At 34.0% G+C, this 13310-nt stretch overlaps 1 long non-coding RNA gene across 1 annotated transcript; it reads left to right on the top strand.

Annotated features, from left to right (window-relative positions):
* The first annotated feature begins 234 nt into the window (after positions 1 to 234).
* LOC148598845 (uncharacterized) lies at positions 235 to 12978 on the top strand. The gene is made up of 4 exons (XR_015918497.1): positions 235 to 540; positions 11156 to 11304; positions 11904 to 12065; positions 12486 to 12978. It is a non-coding gene; the product is annotated as an uncharacterized LOC148598845 (long non-coding RNA).
* The last annotated feature ends 332 nt before the right edge of the window (positions 12979 to 13310 follow it).

The raw sequence follows: 13310 nt of genomic DNA, 5'->3' as shown, positions 1-13310 counted from the left end.
AAGATAGCCGACGCAGTAAAATAAAATTTGTTCTTTTTACTTATAATTTTCTACATTTCATTCAGGAATTAACACATGACACGCAATTTCAATTTTCGATACTGTAACAGTTTTTTTTCCGGACTAAGTTATCAGTATTTGGCCAATCAGGAAACAGAATCGCGTTTAGGTGACTTGCGTTTCCATGGAAGAGCGTCTTTAAGGTCAAAAGGTAATACGCGAAACTACATCGACTGCGTCGAAAAAAATATGTAGCCTTTTTGGGGTTATATCACATTTTTCTGATTTTGCATGATTCTTACAAAGACAGCTACATGTACCTATTTATACTTTTTAAGAATTCACCGAGTTGAGCGAAACCAGACAACAGACGAAATAACAACGACAATTCTTCATCTAAAAAAAAACATTAAATAGGACGTAACCAGGAACTACATTATGATAAAAGTACTTGGAACAGGCATTTTTAAACAACAAGGACGTAAGATGAATGAATTGTATAAAAGTAGACGTGTTATCAATTATGAGTCTTGTAACTAGGTAAATAACTAGATTGTAAACGAGATTGAATGGATAACATTGTCATTCAATTATGTTGCCGTTTAGGTCAATTGATTGAAAACAAAACTTGGGTAATTAACTACTTTTAAATTGATATTTTGAAAATATACTGATATGGGGATTGTTTAAATATGAATTATTGGTTATTGAAAAGTAAACACAACTATATTTATGTATATGATTGTTACACAAAATGTACGCACAGCGTAACGGCTGCTCCTCCACATCCCCACTGTCACATTAGCATCAAAACATGGAATTTTTCGATTATTTTAATCATCTTTAAAAAAATTAAGTTAAGTAATCAAACAAAATCGGTATTAAACGTTGTTTTATAAACACACGTAAATATTTTTCTTTTTATGTTTTTCTTTAGAAAAAAATGGGGTTTTATGTGTCTGTGGCTGTGTCCTTGACTTTGAATGTCAATAGTGGATCTACAAAACACTGTAGTTTGTAATACAAATAACTGATAGCACAAACAAAAATCTAGAACAGTTACTATATTTTACTGTAAGCAAAATTTTACCATACAGACCCATCTTTATCACAAGTTATACTCGTAACCTTAAACAATTCACTTGACATGCCTGTAAGATCGGATATTATCGATAATATAAAAGTAAAGAGCGACGAGAAAATTGATCAGACATATTATACAGTGATCAAGAATGAGGTAATATGACGTTTAAATTGCGCATAAAAAAACTTCAAGGACTCTTGCACATGATAGGCGAACAATAATTTAGGGTAATATTGTACTATATGAATATTTTGTGCGAATCTTACCTGGTGTAAGTAAAGAAATTAATTTAAAAGTGATTAAGTAAATACCAGACCAGACAATACCGGATCAAATTAGTTAAGTACCATTCTATGTATGATTCAGCCATAAGTGGCACATCATTTATTTTCTTTTTTGCCCCAAGCATATTCAATACATCTAGAAACAACTGATAAGCTATTTAAATTTATCCGGAAGTATCTGGTATATTTTCGACTGCTTATAATGGGAAAGTATGCGGACAATTTTCCCGCAATTTTTTCAAAGCTTTCTTTCCAGCTAATATCTTACATTTAACAAGGCAAACTTAACAAACACTTTGATAGTGATTTCTGGAGATTATGAGCTCACGGTATGAAATCTTAGATAATGCAATAAAATGTCTGGTTTTTGTCTGTTTTCTTTGCCACATCTTATACACATTTTTCTAGGAGAGAGAAGTACATAAAACCTTCGTCTTATTCCTCTTATCGATCAGGGTCTTTTTTTGTAAAAAAAATGTCCACATTTAACTACAAAACAATCAAAATACTTGTAAAGAAATTTTGGTTAGTAGAACAACATTATGACCATGCAAGAGAACAAACTGTCACAGTTAAGTATGGCATCTTACTCACCAACTTCAATTAGTTGCTCGTGCGAACTTGACGGTAGAAAATGTCCCCCGCCTAATGAACAAATACATAATATGACGACTTACATAAACCTTAAAAAATTTCATAGACTGACTCTTCCACTATCAGAAGCGTAGCACCAAAGTCTCGATTGGCATGACTGAAAGGACGCATATAAATATTTGAACGTTTTTTGATGTTTTATCTTCGAGTAAATTACCATATTTTTCAATTGACATGAATTTTATGTACGGTTTGCAGTACCAACGAAAATCATTGGTAAGGCACTAACCGTACCTGCTGTACCAGGCGCTACACCCTAACCTGCGGTTCCAGGCGTTACACCCTTGACTAAGGTCTAGATTCCCCTTTTAGCTCATCCGGCCATAGGCTATACAATAATTTCTAAATGATAGATCCAGCGACAAAAAATGGATGAATATGCTGTGCAAAGAAACCTGGTCACAAAAATCACGAAAATCAATTAAAAATAAAGAGAGATGCACCCGAGGACCCAAATAAAATGGTTTTTGGCCTACACTTAACCCCTTCCTAAATAATAAGGGGAGCCATTTTGATCTATAATAACAATGAGATTGTGAATGATGAAGAAAATGAAGCAAAATTATTTAACAACTTTTTTGTGAAATGAACCCAATATATTGGAAATAATAGTTGAGAAGTTGATGAAGAACATTCTAGCATTATATTAATTAAAGGAAATACTTGTGTTCAAGAGAACTTAAAATTTCGTGGAACTAAAACAGATTTTGTTCATGTACAAATTAATAAAATTAATTACAGTAAAAGAGTATTCAACTGAACCAAGGTTATAGGGTAATCAAAATAATGTAATCCAAGGACAAAGACCAGACATGGAAAACAGAACAACAACATAACCAAAATAATATATACAAAGTAACAAAAGTAAATGAGCAACTCGGACACCACTAAAAATTGGGAGCATAGATCAGGTGCTGCACCGGTAGGGTAAGCATCCTCTGCTTTTCTAGAAACACCCGCCGAGTTACTTATAAAATCCAAGTCCAGTGTAGACGAAAGAGGAAACTATGGCACGTTGAAAAATTAGTTTTCTTGGTGCAGATGGATACACCGCAACGATCCACAAGTTCATAATGACGACCATAAAACTTCTGTAGTGATGACTTTAATCTTGTAGCAACCTTATACCATGCTCCTGAAGCGTAATTATAAGAACTCTAACGTAATACAAAAAGTCCGCGTAGTAACGGCAAGCTCTGGCATAACGTATGAGTTGTGATATCAAATCCTCGAAACTAGGATTGTTTAACTATTAATTCGTCATCTATATAAAGGAAAGTGAGATAACAGGATCTAACTAAACGATATTCATTCTTTTGGATCAAATCAACTATAAAGTCAGCCTCAAAAGAGTGAAGGAATAGGTCAGCAAGTTTAGGAGCATGCACAAATTGTTCCCATTGGAATGCCGACCGTTTGTGGAAAAACGAGTCCACCACACTGGACAAAATAATTGAAGATGATTTGGAATTATTTTTTTACAAAATATGAGCAATCTCTACCAAGAACTACATTTTTCCGGGTGTTAAAAGAATAGGCCTCCAGCAGCGCTAAGCTTGTCGTAAAAGGCGACTAAATAGTGCTCAGAAACCTAGCCGGGGCTAGGCGCTCTGCCCACAGAGCAGCTGGGATGTGTGCGCCAGGTGGTGGAATGGGGTACCCCTGGCGTGTTACATGCTGGGGTTGACAGGCTATAATACGGAAAACCTGACCGCAAACCATAGTGGTGCACCGTGTTGGGAAAGATGCCACGTTCCTCGCACGTTAAAGAACCCTGCTGTGGTATTCGATAGGAGTAGAAACCTTTGCGCTCCGCCACAGGAGGCTAAATTGCCCGACCTTACCCATCCCCCCTTTTTCCATTGGCAATCAAAATTTGTCGACCCTATTATCCTTGTGTCCCATTCTTTTTTTTCATTTCATGTTCATTTAATCATCCGTTTCATGTTCATCGTCTGAATATAGCTGAAATATTGCTGCTCGGACGTTAAACCCCAACAAACAAACAAACAAAACAAACATTTTTGTATCTATCTGTACCATCTTTTGTGGGGGGTAACAACGATGCATAATGTTCTTGAGTCGGCAATCGAACTGAGTATGAGGAACAGAAGTATAAAGAGTTGAAACAATCGTAGGTTTTAATGCTATTGTATTCAAATAATACTCTCTTGAACGGAGGGTTTCTAGAGATTTTTTTTCGAATTTTTCAGGATCCACATTGAATTTAAAAAGCAACTGGAATTGATGGGCTATCTGTTAAAATATCACAAATTGCCCAGCCTTTAATTGTTAAATTTATTAATAAACTTATAAACATGTCTTGTTCGGCAGATCAATTTTCTGTCCATTGAGAGCAGCCCAGGATGTTCCTTTTCACGTAAAGAACAGGCAATGGAGGTAGGCAACTACAGGCCAGTTGGTATCCTATCTGTGGTGTCGAGTTCCTTCTTTGAGGCCCATATATCAGCATCTTATTGAGTATTTTTTATAATATATTTCGCACTTTTCTTTCGTCATTTAGATATCGAAATAGAAAGAGACTCGGTGAATCGTGACTGGAAATAATGTGGGTATTTTTTCTAAAGATTCATCTGTGTACTGCTGAGAGCCTCGGTGAACGTGCAAGAGGTTACGATCCTCTGTTTGCTCATACCGTGGACTTCAGAACTTCTTTGTTAGGCATTATAAGATAAAGAGTGACGACTGTATGGCTTTAAGTTAGACTAATGTGTTTTAATGGGTTGGCATGTCTGTTGTTACTGTGAGCTAACACAATTAAAATCCTGCTACATACAAGATCAGTTCGATTGATCAATCTGGTCATGAAAGGTATGAAATATCTGGCATATATGTCATAAAGCCACAATAATAATGATAATATATAATGTATTTGATTTAACATATCTCGAAACATTAAATTATCGAAACATATGAACATATACCCTCCTCCGGGCTTGGGATTATACATATATATAGTTTATCTAAAAGTTATTTTAATACTAGACCTGAAAAGTTTTAACTGTATTCAGTTTTTAAAGGCACTGTTTTTGGTTGTTGTTGTTTTTGTTTTACTTTCATAATTATTAGTGTTTTTTGTAGCTCATGGCACAAATTGCCGTCCTGTAAATTCATCCGACAGATTATTGTTGTTTTCTAAATAAGAAATGCATCCTTTTCAACTTCCTTACATGAACAAACAGCTGATGTAATGGTGCTCCCGGGCTTCATGTATAATTATATATTATGCTGTGGCCTGTGTTCATGAAAACAAAAGTCGATGCCATAATTAGTTTAATATATATTTTATTTTCATATTTGTTTGTGAAATATTTGATATCACTACCTCTAAAGATATTTTACAAGCAAACTGGCGAGATTGGTAGTCTTTTTGTGGCGCAACTCAACTGCGAAGGTAAATTATTTGGCGCAATTAAGCTGCACTTTTTTAAACAAAATTAAATAGAATATATTACACCCATTTTATCAGGACACATAATGAGGCATAATTTTTTTTTCGATCAGTTCAGTTGAAGTCTGGTCTGTAGTCATGTATTAATACAGTTTTCAGCTTGGTTTATTAGGGCCTCTATTCGGTTTATTAGGGCCTCTATTCATACTTTAGATGCGACACTTTTTTAAGATAGAGTTTTATCTAGTGCTATGATGCATTTTGTTGCATGCATTGCTATAAGTAGTGGGTTGTGCCTATTAAACTACTTAGCCTTGTTACATCTTTTGAGTCTGTCCCATGTGAGGTAGCTGGAGGCTTTTATATTAAAGTAAGAGTTAGAATTTTCATTTGTCTTATCATAGGATATAGTGGCGATTTCGCCTAATCGCTATATCCGTCGCCCCAGTGACCAGTCGAAGGTTGACTCCGGATGTGGGAAAATGAAGGGATAGTAAATCAAATCGGACCAGGAGTAAGTGGTATCCAGTCCATATACAATTTAGACACTAAAATCCCACAATAAAAAAAAATTGTTTACGACCGACATTTTCGAAAACTTCTATTCGTCAGCTTTCGATTGATATAGTTATATGTTAGAATGGTGCAATTAAGATTGACTAATTTCTATTCAGAATAGGGTCAACATAATATCCATGAATTTCTAATAATTATGTATTTGAACATGTGGTATGAACATAGGATTTTATAACTCTATGTTTGTGATACTTGACTCTTATGAAACAAACAGGTTATTTGAATTAGGAGTTAAGGGGAAGGACGGAAATTTATGTTTGACCCTGAAATTGTATGACGTGATAAAAGGATAAAGATCTAAAGATATTTTACAAGCAAACTGGCGCAATTGGTAGTCTTTTTGTGGCGAAACTCAACTGCGAAGATATATAATTTGGCGCAATTAGGCTGCACTTTTTTTAATGGAAATTAAATAGAATATGTTACACCCATTTTATCAGGACACATAATGAGGCATAATTTTTTTCGATCAGTTCAGTTGAAGTCTGGTCTGTAGTCATGTATTAATACAGTTTTCAGTTTGATTTATTAGGGCCTCTATTCATACTTTAGATGCGACACTTTTTTAAGATAGAGTTTTATCTAGTGCTATGATGCATTTTGTTGCATGCATTGCTATAAGTAGTGAGTTGTGCCTATTAAACTACTTAAGCCTTGTTACATCTTTTGAGTCTGTCCCAAGTTAGGAAACTGGAGGCTTTTATATTATTATAAGAGTTAGCATTTTCATTTGTCTTATCATAGGGTATAGTGGCGATTTCGCCTAATCGCTATATCCGTCGCCCCAGTGACCAGTCGAAGGTTGACTCCGGATGTGGGAAAATGAAGGGATAGTAAATCAAATCGGACCAGGAGTAAGTGGTATACAGTCCACATACAATTTAGACACTAAAATCCCACAATAAAAAAAAATGTTTACGACCGACATTTTCGAAAACTTCTATTCGTCAGCTTTCGATTGATATAGTTATATGTTAGAATGGTGCAATTAAGATTGACTAATTTCTATTCAGAATAGGGTCAACATAATATCCATGAATTTCTAATAATTATGTATTTGAACATGTGGTATGAACATAGGATTTTATAACTCTATGTTTGTGATACTTGACTCTTATGAAACAAACAGGTTATTTGAATTAGGAGTTAAGGGGAAGGACGGAAATTTATGTTTGACCCTGAAATTATATTACATGATAAAAGGAGTATTTATATCTCGTTCAGATATTTTTATTTCACGGCAGGCATGGTTTTGTTTAACATAGCTCCGTACAACCAAATTATTATTCCCTTCACACAAACCGGTAACCGACAAAAGCTTCAAGTCCTGTCATGGAAGAATAATATCTAGACATATGAACAACTATGGTATCTGATAATTGGCTACTTGATTGGCGTATCGTTTAGTCTATATATTATACTTCCACGGTCCTACCCAGCCTCTTTCGGCACTATTCTGTATTATTATAGTGTAATCAACGGACCCAAGATTCTAATAGAAATCAAAAGAATGAAATCCATGAACAACGACCAGGCAGGGAAATAATGAGAATAGGAGTGGTGTATATATCAAAGAGACAACAAACGCGCGGGGATGAAAATGTCAGCCCAAGGCCATCCATTGGTTTTCAATGAACGACGAGGAAATCCACAGGGTAGGCTGTTGCAGGCTCCAAAAACATCATTATAAACAGCTACTGAGGAGAAGAAGTTGCCCAATATATACTCAAGTTACATAAAAAACTAAAGGTGAAAACAAAACAGGATATGCAGATGGCAAGAAATTATTGGCTTTGGAAAGGCGCAAACAATGCGGCGGGGTTAAAGCACTTTGGCGTGATTACAACTCTGTCCCTTTAAAATCTGGTTACTGTGGAAAATATATTACACAATTAAGCACACCTACAATTCAGTTCGAAAAGGTCTGAGTCTATTGTTACAACTGAAATGAAGAAACTGAATAGGAATTACACGGACTACTAGCAGTTCACTGACATTCAACATGTTCAAACTCCAGACCAGTTTATTCCTACAAAAAGTTACATCCCCATCGTATATAAAATAAATCCATATTCTTCCCATGCGGGGTTGAGAATCACGGTACATCATAAGTCACACAATAAGGACACAACTTATGTCATGCCAAAAACTGCTTTTAAATATAGAGTTTTAATTTTATGTAAAGACCCCATGAATCAATGATAATACAAAAAAAATATATCCCTAACTATTTGACAACAATATCATAACTATATTCCTTACGGATGAGCTTTTTCAAAGGTTTTGATACCTTATGTGGCGAGTATCGAGCTTTCCATGCTTTGCGTAGAATATTACCGTAAAACAATAAGTGAGAGAGATATACCCGCGCGAACTAATCCTTTACAAGTACATCTGTATTTGAGAAGGAGTTCATTGATTCGGTTGAAAAATTTCGCTAATATTTTTACGAGCTTGTGATATCGAAAACCATGATGTAGTAATTGCCTGGCTTCTGGAGCAGGGTTATGTTGCTACAATATTGAAGTCATCACTACAGAAGTTTTATGGGCATCATTAGGAACTCGTGGATCGTTATGGTCGTTATGGTGTATCCATCTGCACCATGAAAAGTGATTTATTCAACGGGGCATAGTTTTTCTTTCCTCGTTTGTCTACCCCGGACTTTTTATGAGCAACTTGGCGGGTGTTTCTAGAAAAGCAGAGGACGCTTACCCTACCGGTGCACCTGGTCCTTGCTCCCAGTTTTAAGTGGAGTCCAAGTTGCTCATTTGCTTTTGTTACGTTTTATGTATGATTTTAGTTACTTTGTGTTCTTTGTTGTGTATGTCTGTTTCCCATGTCTGGTCTTTGTCCCTGGATTACATTCTTTTGATTACCGCCATAACCTCGGTTCCCATGGTTACTCTTTCAAATAAAGTTCTGTCTGATATGTATCTATAGTATAAATGTTGAATTCGTCGTTGTTAAGAGCCAAGATATTATAACATTTCTTCACATGTTATTAATGTTTTCGACCAAATGCAGTATGGAAGAGTCTTTATTTATTTTCGCCATAAACTATGATTCGTAACAATACAGAAAGAGTGCACAATTGGACTGCATGGGAATTTCAAGAACTTGACGACATACGGTTTCGCGAAAGCGTACGAAAATATTGTCTAACAGGAATTCGAGTGCTGTAAGCATATCCAAAAATTTTTATGCTTCTCGTTACTAAAAAACTGATTTAAAAGAATTCGAACAAATTATTAATAATTATGACCATTTGATAAGAATTAAACGCGAACTTTTGTTGTATGAGATTATGTGGAAGTGTAGTGTATAGGGTAGAAAAAGCAAAACTTTGAACGGATTTTTACTATTTTATAAGGTTTTTTACAAATGGTTTTATAGTACCGATCACACTCCAGTTTCAATAAGTAAAATAGAAAGTCTGGTTGTTAAGCAATGACTAGAAGAAAAAATAAGTCTATAATCATAATGTGATTTTTGAATTTTTTTAAGCTAGTACATAGAAGATTTTTACGCTACTAGGCTCACCTTACAAAGAGGTAGCGACGAGTTTGTGTTATCACAATTTCATTTTCTGTGCATTTAGTCAGATGGAATGTCGGTGTATTACTAATTTCTTTTTGTAGAATTTAGCGTAAAATTTACGTCAAATAACAACATTATTTGCAGCTTAATCAGTATGAATAAAAAACAATATTTTGCCGAGTTAATTTAATTTATGTTTTATCGGGAAATGCGTCATTTATGTTTTTATTAGGAGTAAAGTATTCATCAAAATGTTTGATTTAGATGTTTTTGTTGACAAATAGAAAATAATCGTACTTTAAGTAGTTCAATTGTAATATTAAAAGTTCTGTTTTAATATTAGTTCATTGGTAAGCTAGGGTTGCTCCCCCTGGACTGGAGTTTCTATATCATAGTTTTAACCTATTTATTTAGAAAACAAGTATGAATTATTAGAGAACAAAACATATCCGAAAGGATCAGGAAACAAGTCATTCTCCAGTTTAACATATTCACAAACTTTTCATACATTGAAATAACAATTTACAATTATAGTGTGAACAAGCATTAAAGAAAATTGTATACAATATAAATCTTTGTAATGAGAGAGTAACATGATAGCATTAAAAAAAAGAAAAATAAATCATTTATAAATCTTCTGCCCTTCAAAATAAATGTCTGTAACTTCATAAAAATATGTATTTTCTGCTCATCAATAAGCCTAACTAAAATAGAGTAATTCAGTACTCTATATCAAATCATCGTAGATATACCAAACATGGGAGTATACTTATTTATCTAGACAATATACTAGATATACAATGAATAATGTACAAGATGTAAAATCTTGATAATACACTTCAATGCCCAAAGCTTAATACTGTATTAGAATATGGATGCCCCCCTCCCCCCCCCCCAAAAAAAAAAAAAAAAAAAAAATTGAATAATTAAAAGAAAGTAATGCACTTACACTCCTCGAAATTATCACGTTTCCCATTTTAGCGTTCGTGCATCGTTGATCGTTAACAAATCGTTTAAATGCATGATAAACGCACGGTATAGAAGCGTTCGTGTAAACGCATGATAGGAGCATCTATTTTAATGCAACACACACTGGAAGCGTTCGTTTTAACGCACAATAGAAGCGTTCCTTATCTTTGTACATTCATTAGTGCATTATTCAACTGCTGTTTATATATTTTCGCAAAAATTATTATTATTATTATTTTTGTATTCTCATTAATTCTATTTTCGATTTTTTCTTTCTTTATTAATATATGTATATATAATTATTTTTCATCGTTCAGCTTTCGTGTGTTTAAACGCACGCTGGGAGTGATCGTTGATAGAAGTGTTCGTTAATCTTGCATTTGGTGAGTGTTTAGCTTGCATTTAAATATTGTACGTGCGGGAAAACTAAACGTCTCAAGGAGTGTTTAAGGATTAACTTTTAATTGGAATTTATGAAATTACTTTTGCTAGTACATTAATAGAATAGAGTGTTTCATCAACTCATGAAACATACAAATGTATAGCCGATTATCCAATGAGATTAGCATATATTTTTTTTATGAAATTCACAGTTAATGTAATTATTTGTGAATTAATTTAAACTATGTTTTTTAGTATTTGAAATGGACGAGTTCAATCGATCACCCGAGAAGCAACAGCGACCCCGAGGTTTCTTGTAGTTAATGACCTGGACAGGCTTAACATTAGCAAAAACGTGTAAAGATATTTACCGTATCTCACCATCAGGTTTCCCTATATTTGTGGTAATAATTATGTAGATTCTATAATACATAAGTAAAAACTTCATTAAACTGTTGAACTTGGTTTATCATGGCTTTTAATCAAGAGACAAACATTTACTTTATTATTTTTGAAAGAAAAATAATTTGTGATTTTTTTATATCATAAGCGGTACTCTAAGGTAGCTTAACTGATGGTCTTTAATATGCGGGCTTTATAGTTCAAGATTTGTCTTTTTGGATAAGTATCGAGATCATAGAGTATATAAAAAACCTTTTGTGCTCTGAGCGGTAAGTACTGTATAACTAATATCAATTCTTGGTCACATGTAAGCGGATTTTACTATCTCGATTTTCAAATAGTCTAAGTAAAATAATGCAAGAACTTACATTGAAAAGCACGTCTAGATCTGAATAAAGGATTTATTTTTTTCTTTGAAAGCCGAGACACATGTACCTTTACAAAGAATGCAGTTCTGTAACGTGTTAATCTGCGAGAAAACTTTGTGTAGATGAAAAAGATGCAGTCCATACGTAGCATACAATCTTTTCAAAAAAGTAATTATTCTGTCTGTATCCAATTTTTAAATAACTTTTATAGTTTTAAATTATTTTTACTGTAGGAATGACTTCTGTCGACTACAGGATAAATGCAGAAAACGAGCAGCCGGAAGTGGCACCAGCATCAACGTCACCAAAACCTCCACGAAATCTTGCCGTATTTTCTTTTATTATTACTCTTTTGTTCAACCATATCTGTGGTTTCTTCGCTTTATATTTTACTGGTAAGATAAAACAGGATTTGTATACTTTATTTAAATTTAAGATTATGTGATACAAATACAGGAAAGGAAAAGAAAACTGATTTAATCAATATTCGTCATTGGTACCGCGTGCGGTAAACCAATAATGAAATGTATAATTATGACTCATTCTTTCATTTGTAGCATTTCACATATTCAACCCTAACATCATATCTACGAACTCTTGATAAGGATAATTTGAAACTAATTGTTATTAAATTCTTCCTATAGCCTGCAACACACGTGATACATTGTTGTCATGGAAGTATCTGTTTCTCGATACATGTATCATAAACTTCTTTCCTTTATTACGGTCGATATCATGAACTCGTTCACAAAAATTTGGTTACTTTAAAGAAGAGCTTTGAAATGTCATTCGTGATTGATTTGTTTAATATACAGTTTCAGCCAAACAAAACTGGAAGCAGAAAGATTTCGCGAAGGCTTCTCGACATGCAAAGTATTCAACTGGATTGATTGCCCTCGGGACATGTCTTGGGTTAGTTACATATGCCATATCATTGTCCCTATACTTTACCATCAGACACGATAATACTGGAGAGACAAATATGAACACATATTCTACATATTGTTGCAGAGCTCCAATAAATGAGCAGGCAGTAGGAAAACAATTGGTAGACCTCGTCAAACGAAATAACTTTAGGATCCTCTGCGAAGCCTCGGATGGTAAGCAAGTTTATGCAGATCCACATAATGAGTATAGAGATTGTTGTTTCGAATTTTGTGAAGCCGGAGTGTTGGATTAATATCATCTCTATAGCAACAGTCAGTTGTTCTAGGCTTTGTATTAAACCAAACTATATCAGAATAAAAGTGAAGCTGATGTAAATATTATTCTTGTATGATTAACAATTAAATGAAGATGCAGTACTGATCTTACATATTTAATTGTCGTTCAAAATGTTTGAGATTAACCATTCAGTTTCAGTTTAATTTTGGAAAGCGGCAGATATCGTTGGAAGGCAAAGCTAGACCAAAAATCACGAACGTTTAGTCTGCACCGTAAAATCAGCATAGAATTTATTTTGTAGAGAAGTTTTTTTACTAAATTCCTTATGAAAATCCCTGTCTGTATTTTTTTGGTCATTGGTCTTCAGTGAACAATGAGGAAACGCTAACAAAAAATGGCAAGATGCATCTGGCCCTAAACCATCATTATACAGAGGTACAACGAAAGAGTTGCCCTTATATACTCAAGTAATTAAA

This window comes from Perna viridis, chromosome 14, assembly GCF_037379345.1.
Source record: "Perna viridis isolate PV_CMFRI_1.1 ecotype Kerala chromosome 14, ASM3737934v1, whole genome shotgun sequence".
Taxonomy (NCBI): Eukaryota; Metazoa; Mollusca; class Bivalvia; order Mytilida; family Mytilidae; genus Perna; species Perna viridis.
Note: the sequence above shows the minus strand (reverse complement) of the source record. Positions and strands in the feature narration are given on the sequence as shown.